We start from the raw sequence: 7,500 nt of genomic DNA, 5'->3' as shown, positions 1-7,500 counted from the left end.
ATCACTAAGCTGAGCATTTGACCCTTATAATCACTAAAATTTGATGGTCTTTTGATAGCACCAGAGACAACAATCCACAATAATAATCTTTAAATGATTTCTCTATAGTTCATTTTATACATACTCCATTTATAAAGAGTTCTACTTAATTACAGAAAGATGTCCAGCTATGTTGAAATGGGTGGTGTCAAAAAAAATTAAACTGGTTTGAAAAAAAAAAATGGTGTGGTTCAAAAATTTTAAACTGGTTAAAAATAATAATATTTCAACCAGGGGATAAAATTGAACAACAACATATACATTAAAATTTCAATACTGAAACTATTTGCGCCAGCCCTATCAAACCCTGTTCATACAGACTGGTTAGGGTTAAGCTTTTGTGGTTAGGGTTATGATGAAACCCAAAGAACAAGTACCGGTATGCGAAATTACTTCTTCAAAAGAAGGGCCCTTAATGTGTTAAAGTATGTATTGTAAAATATTGTGTGATTAAGTGAACTTGTTTATTATCATGTTCTAGTCTTATTTTATGAATATGCAAATTAAAAAATATGTTACACATAGCTTTTTTTCATTGTGTTTCTAAACTCATTAGCCTGATCAGAATGGGAGCTTTCTAGTAACAGCAGGCTAAAAGCAATATGAATAATAATTAGAAATCCATTGACTCCCGGGGGTTCCCCATTGACGAGTAAAACTATCTGGCGTTAGACACAGTAAAATACTAAGTCTGGCCAGTTTAGGCCGGTTTGGGTGTGAAAGGGATAATTATTAATGAGTTCAAAATCATTTTATACCTTTTTATTAGAATGGTCCAGGTGATCGTTTAGTTCCAAGGACCTCTGCTGATGTCTACTAACCTGGCATTGAAAACATTAGGCATTGGTAAAAAAGTTCTGACAAACCACAGGTTTGTAAAGAGGGGTTTGACATATAGTGTAGATGGTTGCTTTGGAAAAGTGTAAAGAAAATGTAACATCTTTAATAACCAACAATGCAGTAGAATTATTGCTTTATCAGGCCAAGACAACAAAGAAGATGGTGATTTTGCCTGCAGCCAGCTACTTTTGACAACCATGAAAACTAAGAATGACAAAAGGCCACTAGGAACCTCTCTAAACTTGTGACATGTACTCATCTCCTAGTTTTTTTGTATAAATATGTCCAGTAAATCAAACTATCAAAAACTACAAGAATGATCCTTTCTTCTCTTTAAGATAATTAAACAGTAAAGTACAGTGACTTTGTTAAACACAGACTGACAGTTCCATCAGCTTTCAAGACCTGTGGTATCAACAAAAGATTTTTGTACACACTTAACCACCTCCCTTTGCCAGTGCTCTATTTTATGGATATTTCATTAAAGCTAAGACTACTCAGATATGACGAAAGTCAACCCAGAAAATAAGCTAGTTGCTTGTCAATAGGCAAAAGGACATCCGAAAAATCAGAGTCGCAGGCAGAATTCAAAGCACAACACCGGCCAGAATTGCTCCACACATTGAGTTCAACAAATGTTGGGAGAAGGCATAGCTCAGTCAGTTAGTGCGCGGCTTTTGGAGCAAGAGGTCCCCAGTTCGATCCTTGGTGACTTCAAGGTGTTTTGACTTTCCTCTGATCCACGTAGCTATAGCTTTAAATTACCCATAAAACGGAGCACTGACAGAGGGAGTGGGGTAAAGGGCACATCGTCAGCCTCCACTGATACCAGCCTCATAGGTGAAGGAGCTACTGATGCTATTTAAAAGTGACTTTACTTTTAATTACTTTACTAGATCTCCTTGGGAGCTACATTTATTGTACAAATATTGCACAATTCTTATAATAATAATATTATTGTAGCTTGCTTATTTTTTAATATAGACAACATGTAGCACTGGTCTGCAGGCTCTATGAAGTTGTGTGTCTCAAATTGGAATTGCATTATCATTGATGATGAATAGTCCATGCAACCAACCTTCTCTCATGGGTGTTTGCACCATTATCCTCAGATTTACATGGAAGCTAACTTAAGGATTTAATTAGGGAGCCCCTGAATGCAACACAGAACCTAAGAAAGCTGCTCCAGCCCTATTGTGTGCACTAATATTGTTGTTATGCTGTTATTTATAACAGTGACAAGAATGGCTAGACTGTGTATTGGTACTTGAAGTAATATTTCTTACCAAATCTATATCCTTGGGTGACTGTCCACATAACAATCCTTGTGAAGCAGGCGCCATGACTGGTATTCAATGTGATGGCTAGAGTTTGTTCTGACATGCCCTTGCTGAAAACAAAGTGTAAAAGTATCTTCAGTTCATATTTTAATCCAGCAACACACAGTTCAACATTATTTTGTTTGCCAACAAATGTTGACATGTGTCTTATGTCATGTTAAATGTTAGAGAACGCACGCGCTAAAGAAAGCCATAATAAACAAAAATGTTCATATATTCGGATTCTTCATTTCATTACCTTTTCGGTGATATATAGTTTGCTGGAGTTTTACCGAAAATAACACGCTAACAAAAGATTTCCTGGAAGGCACCCCAAAAGGTTAGCAGTAACCTTAAACGGTAGGCACCTGCTGGTATTGTAATGTTATTTTAATACTTATTTCAATTAATAGACAACCAATATTGCAAACAAGAACTAGAGTTTTGAAGAATTCTACAGTTAATATGAAGGTGCTTCGTATGTTTGTGTATAATGCATGTACACTGTTTATTGTCTGGCAGCCAAAAAATTAAGTATTTCAAAAGACTCCTCGTCTGGCACCCTTTGTTGCAAAAATGCGGCAACATCACTTCTCAAACTTATTAACAGTATTTGCTTATTTCCAGTGAGCCATTTTGAATCAGGAGCTGACGCCAGAAGGTTTAGGATTGCGTGTGTGGCTTACCCACGCACACTAAGCTGAAAACCCTTTTGAACCACTTTAACAGATATCTGCTGAGGATTGGATGGAAATTCTACATTAATTATTTGACAGATCAGGTAGGTTCAGGGCCCGGCTGTTCAAAAGCCAATTAACGCTTATCCCAGATTAAAAATTAACCAAGGAGTTTATTTCTCTACTCCCAAATGCTGTTCAACGCTGATATTCGGCAAAACTTTACATTAGAAGAAGTCAATCTTGTAAAACAAAAATAAGCAAAGAAACTTTCAACAAAAAGTTGCAAACATGAAACAAAAGTTTACGCTAATCCTGGATTACGTTAATCGGCTTTCGAACAACCGGGCCCAGGAGAATAACTACTAGATGTTTGTCCTTAGTAATAAAGACCTCAACGGACCTTTGACATCAAAGACTAGCAAAAGATCCTTGAAGACAAAGATCTTCCAATATCTTCAGTTGCCTTAAATGCCCTGCATGGCAGGCGTTAAAAGGGGAAGGAGAGGGAGGGAAAATGGAAGGGGACTGGGGAGAGGGGAAATAAAGATTGTAGATAGGGTGAATCTCGGAGAGATTGATCTCCACAAAACTTGAAAGGAGCTTTAAAATATTTGAACATCAGGCACCAGTTGTTCAAAAGATGGATAGCGCTCTCCCTTGGATAAACCACTATCCATTGGATAAGTCATAGCAAAACCAATTGCCCTATCCAATGGATAGTGATTTACTGATGGATAGCATTATCCACCTTTTGAACAACTGGGGACAGTAATTTAATACTCTTTTAAGATTTGTACATCTTCGAAAATCTTAAAGCTCCCTAAAGGATTTTCATCAGGGCTTACTAGTTTGTTGAAATTTGTCACAACAGAATATAAAGGTGACAGAAATCCCGATTATATTACTCACCCCTCGCCCCCCCCCTCCCTCCTTCCTAAAATGGCATTTAGGTAATAAGATGTAAATACATCCACAAGACATGACTAACCTCATACAAGTGATCCAGATAACGAATCTTCTTTTGATCGTCTGTGGAGAGAACTGATTGAAAATCACAAAGCTGCAACAGAAAAAAAAAGAGAAAAACATAATATTATTACATGTCTAGAAGTAGATCGCAAAAAAGTCAAGATTAGATAAAGGCTAATGGGAACCTATACAGAAAGTTAAAACAGCGACAACTGGAAACTGACCTAGAGAAATCATACAATCATATTATGCACTTTTTGATAAAACAAAAATAGAGAACCTGCCTTGTACAGGTTGCTTTTGTCAACTCCAGTAACTTGTAACATTGGCTGCAAAGGAATATCTGAATCTCGCTCACACCTGAAATTAAGACATTACAAAACTTTAACACCTGTCCTTCATCTTTTTTCTTGTCCATAGAGTAGGCCCAACATCACCAAAATTCCACAGTTTGGAAGTTTGCGTTGGTGTGGTTTCCAAGAACAGCTAAATTAACCTACAGCCTTTTCCCTCTTAAGAGTGCATGCACTTGCAGAAGTAACTCTGTTCAATGCCAGACACTTTTACTTGCAAATTGGGGACATTACTAAACAAGGAAACAGCAAAACAGCAAAATGAAGCACCAGAACACCATGTATGTCCCCACAATATATTGAATACTAACAGAAACCCATAAGAGTTGAAACGTGTAACGGCCCTTGTGTGCTGGGAAACAAGCTTCTGAATATCCAATTTGCTAAGTACCATATTTGGAACAACAAGAGCGAGGGGTTTCCAAATATGGTACTTAGCACTGAAACATTTAACCAGTCAGTTCGCACTGAATACTTTGAAGCTGTGAACACACGTTACACGTTTCAACCCTTATGGGTTTCTGATAATAACCGACAAAGGTTTGATTTAAGATAAAATATTGTTTTAGGCGTTACTACACATAATCGCAGTCTTAATCTGAATCCTAATCTTAATTAGGCCTAATTAGGCCTAAAACGATACTTAATCTCAAATCCAACCTTTCTCGGTTAGTATTCAATGTACGGTGGGGTCATAAATGGTGTTTTGGAGCTTCGTTTCGCTGTTTCGTGGTTTAGTAATGCCCGTAAATTGGGGTTGGTTTAGGGATGAAAGGGTTGACAAGTGAACATAGATCTACAACCACTCAAATTGTCTGCTTTAACCTTCCTATGAGTGACACTTAAAGATCTATCTCTGTCGAACATTTAACTATAAAAAACTGCAATAAAACACATCTAAACATGGTAAAAAATACTAACTTTTTAAAACAAATTTTTTTGTATTGTATAATTTATTCCACACACACACACTTAAAACAAACAAATACTAACTAAATAATGTTGAAAACAACAACATTTTGACATTGGCTAAACGTCATTATCAAGTCAAAGTTATTTTAAAATTACAAATCTATAAATACTAAAAGAGCAATAGCTGAAAGGAGCCTATATAGTCTGGATATTCAAATTAGGCTGGAGACTCTTAATGAAGAGCATTTCATAGACTAAGCAATCAAATTTGACCTGGCACTTTCTTAAGACCTTAAATTGGTTTTCTTTCAAAAGATTTTTCCTAAGACTTGATGATGACGTTTAGCCATTGTCAAAACACCGTCATTTTGAACAAAGCTTTTAGTATTTTTTACCATGTTTAGATATGTTTTATCTCATTTTTTTTGTACTTAAATGTTTTTTTCAAAATCACTTCTTCTCTGTTGAATGCCAAAATATTTTACTTGTCAATGGGGGTAATGCTTCAGGGCATCTGCTTAATGATTGTGTTAGAAATAATAGTGGCTTTTCTCCTTAATCTTAAACATCTAGCTACGTAGATTATAGTTACATGACAGAGTATTACTAGCAGAATAGAGGTTTTGCAAAGCAGCCATGTTGCAAGGCAGGAACAATGAAAATATTTTGTGTTAGAAAAATAATCTATTGTTCCTGCCATGCAACATGGCAGCCGTGCAAAACCTCTATTGCAGTGAGTCTGCATGCACAAATCCCCTACTTCCTTTGTTATACAAGCAGAAAAAGGGACCCTTCAGTCCCTTCTTTCCTTTTTCTGTATGCAACAAAAGAAATGTGCAGGAAACATCTGTCCCCTGGCTAAGTAGAAGCGCATTTGGTGTGTTTATAAATCCTTAAACTTTGAATGTTCATATTTGGAAAAGTCGACTTTATCTTCTTTTGCCCATCTCTGTTTTCTTTTTGACATTTAATTGTATCTTTTGATTGTTACTCACAGTAGCAATAGATCCAGGAATTCATAGAGCATCAGACGATCAGGGACTTTTCTTGGCATATGCTTGATCTGTTAACAAAATGAGGAAATTCAATGCGATACCCCTTATTTCAAAAATTATCCCCAGCAAGTTGCAAAACACTAGAACAAAATCAATATAGTAACTAGTGAGGTAGCCTCCCACGCAGACACTCTTAGGGCTTCATCACACATTACCACCCCCCCACGAGCAGAGGAGCCCATGATGAAGCCCTAAGAGTGTCTGTATGGGAGGCTACTAGTGAGGGCAAATGAACAATGTTTTTTGGTCTTTCTGCTTTTTCTTCTTTTCTTGATGGGTACATGACATTTGTCAATTAGCCTTTCCTTATTTAAGGTTAAACATGGGTATGAAGGCTGGGAACCCAGATTTAGTGAACCAATTAACATTTTAGGAAAGTGTTATCTGCAGTTCAGTTACAGAATGCAAGGCAAAGCCACACATGAGCTGCCAGGGGCTGACCCAGAGTGGGACCTTATCCCAGCTCCTGTAACAGGAAGTAACTGTCAGAGTACTGCTACTCCACCCTGGAGTTAATGCTGATACAACGCAACTGGTTACCCCTAGCAGCATGTCCCCAGTACCCGTTTGTAAGCTAGTGTGAAGATTTCCTTGTCTAAGGAAACAACATGGAGACAGAGCTGGGCCTTGAACCAACAACCCTAGGGGGTGGGCGTCCAGCACACTAACCACTTTACCACCATGCCTCCACATTCGCAGAGGAAGAGGAGAAAATGGAAGGGGCAGAAATAACCCAGTCTAAATTGAGGTGCAAACATTAGCCATACCCAGGAAGGAGTGGGTAACTGTATTGTTTTCCAATGACATTTCTTGACCCACTCCTCATGCCAGTGTGATGTCACGTAGTAACGGTCGAAAGTTGAGTCGCTTGAGTGGAACGCCATCGAATCAACACTACCAGAGGTCAAGAAAGACAAAACCTTACGACAATTACGCTATTGCTGATCACTAACTGCATAGTAAGTGTAACCTTCTTTATCTTCTTTAATAAACTATGATAGCGCTTTGTGAATTAAATTGTTAGTTATGGTCGGATTTGTGTGGTGGATTAAGTGGCGGTATCTCCATGTTCTCTCTGGGACCAGCATGTCATCATAAATCAATCATGTTTTCTATCTGCACTAAGCAACAAATAGCCTCCAGAATAAAAGGTTTTCTTCACTGAACAATTAGATGCCTAAATTACACATATTTTTTGGTTGTTTGACTTAGAGTGTGAGGTGGTCGCTGTTTTCTTGATTTCTCTTCAGCTTTCTCGTAGTTTATCACTTTGTATGCTTCTTTGTGTGTTTTTATTTTTTTACTGTCTTCAACCTTTTTTTTCTGACAGCCC

General features: G+C 37.4%; 1 pseudogene; it reads right to left on the bottom strand.

Moving 5' to 3' along the window:
- LOC138059009 (uncharacterized) overlaps window positions 1-7,500 on the bottom strand; it is a 28,485-nt pseudogene that overhangs the window by 11,497 nt on the left and 9,488 nt on the right.

Source organism: Montipora capricornis, chromosome 8 (assembly GCF_036669925.1).
Source record: "Montipora capricornis isolate CH-2021 chromosome 8, ASM3666992v2, whole genome shotgun sequence".
Lineage (NCBI taxonomy): Eukaryota > Metazoa > Cnidaria > Anthozoa > Scleractinia > Acroporidae > Montipora > Montipora capricornis.
This window is presented reverse-complemented; position numbering and strand designations above follow the sequence as displayed.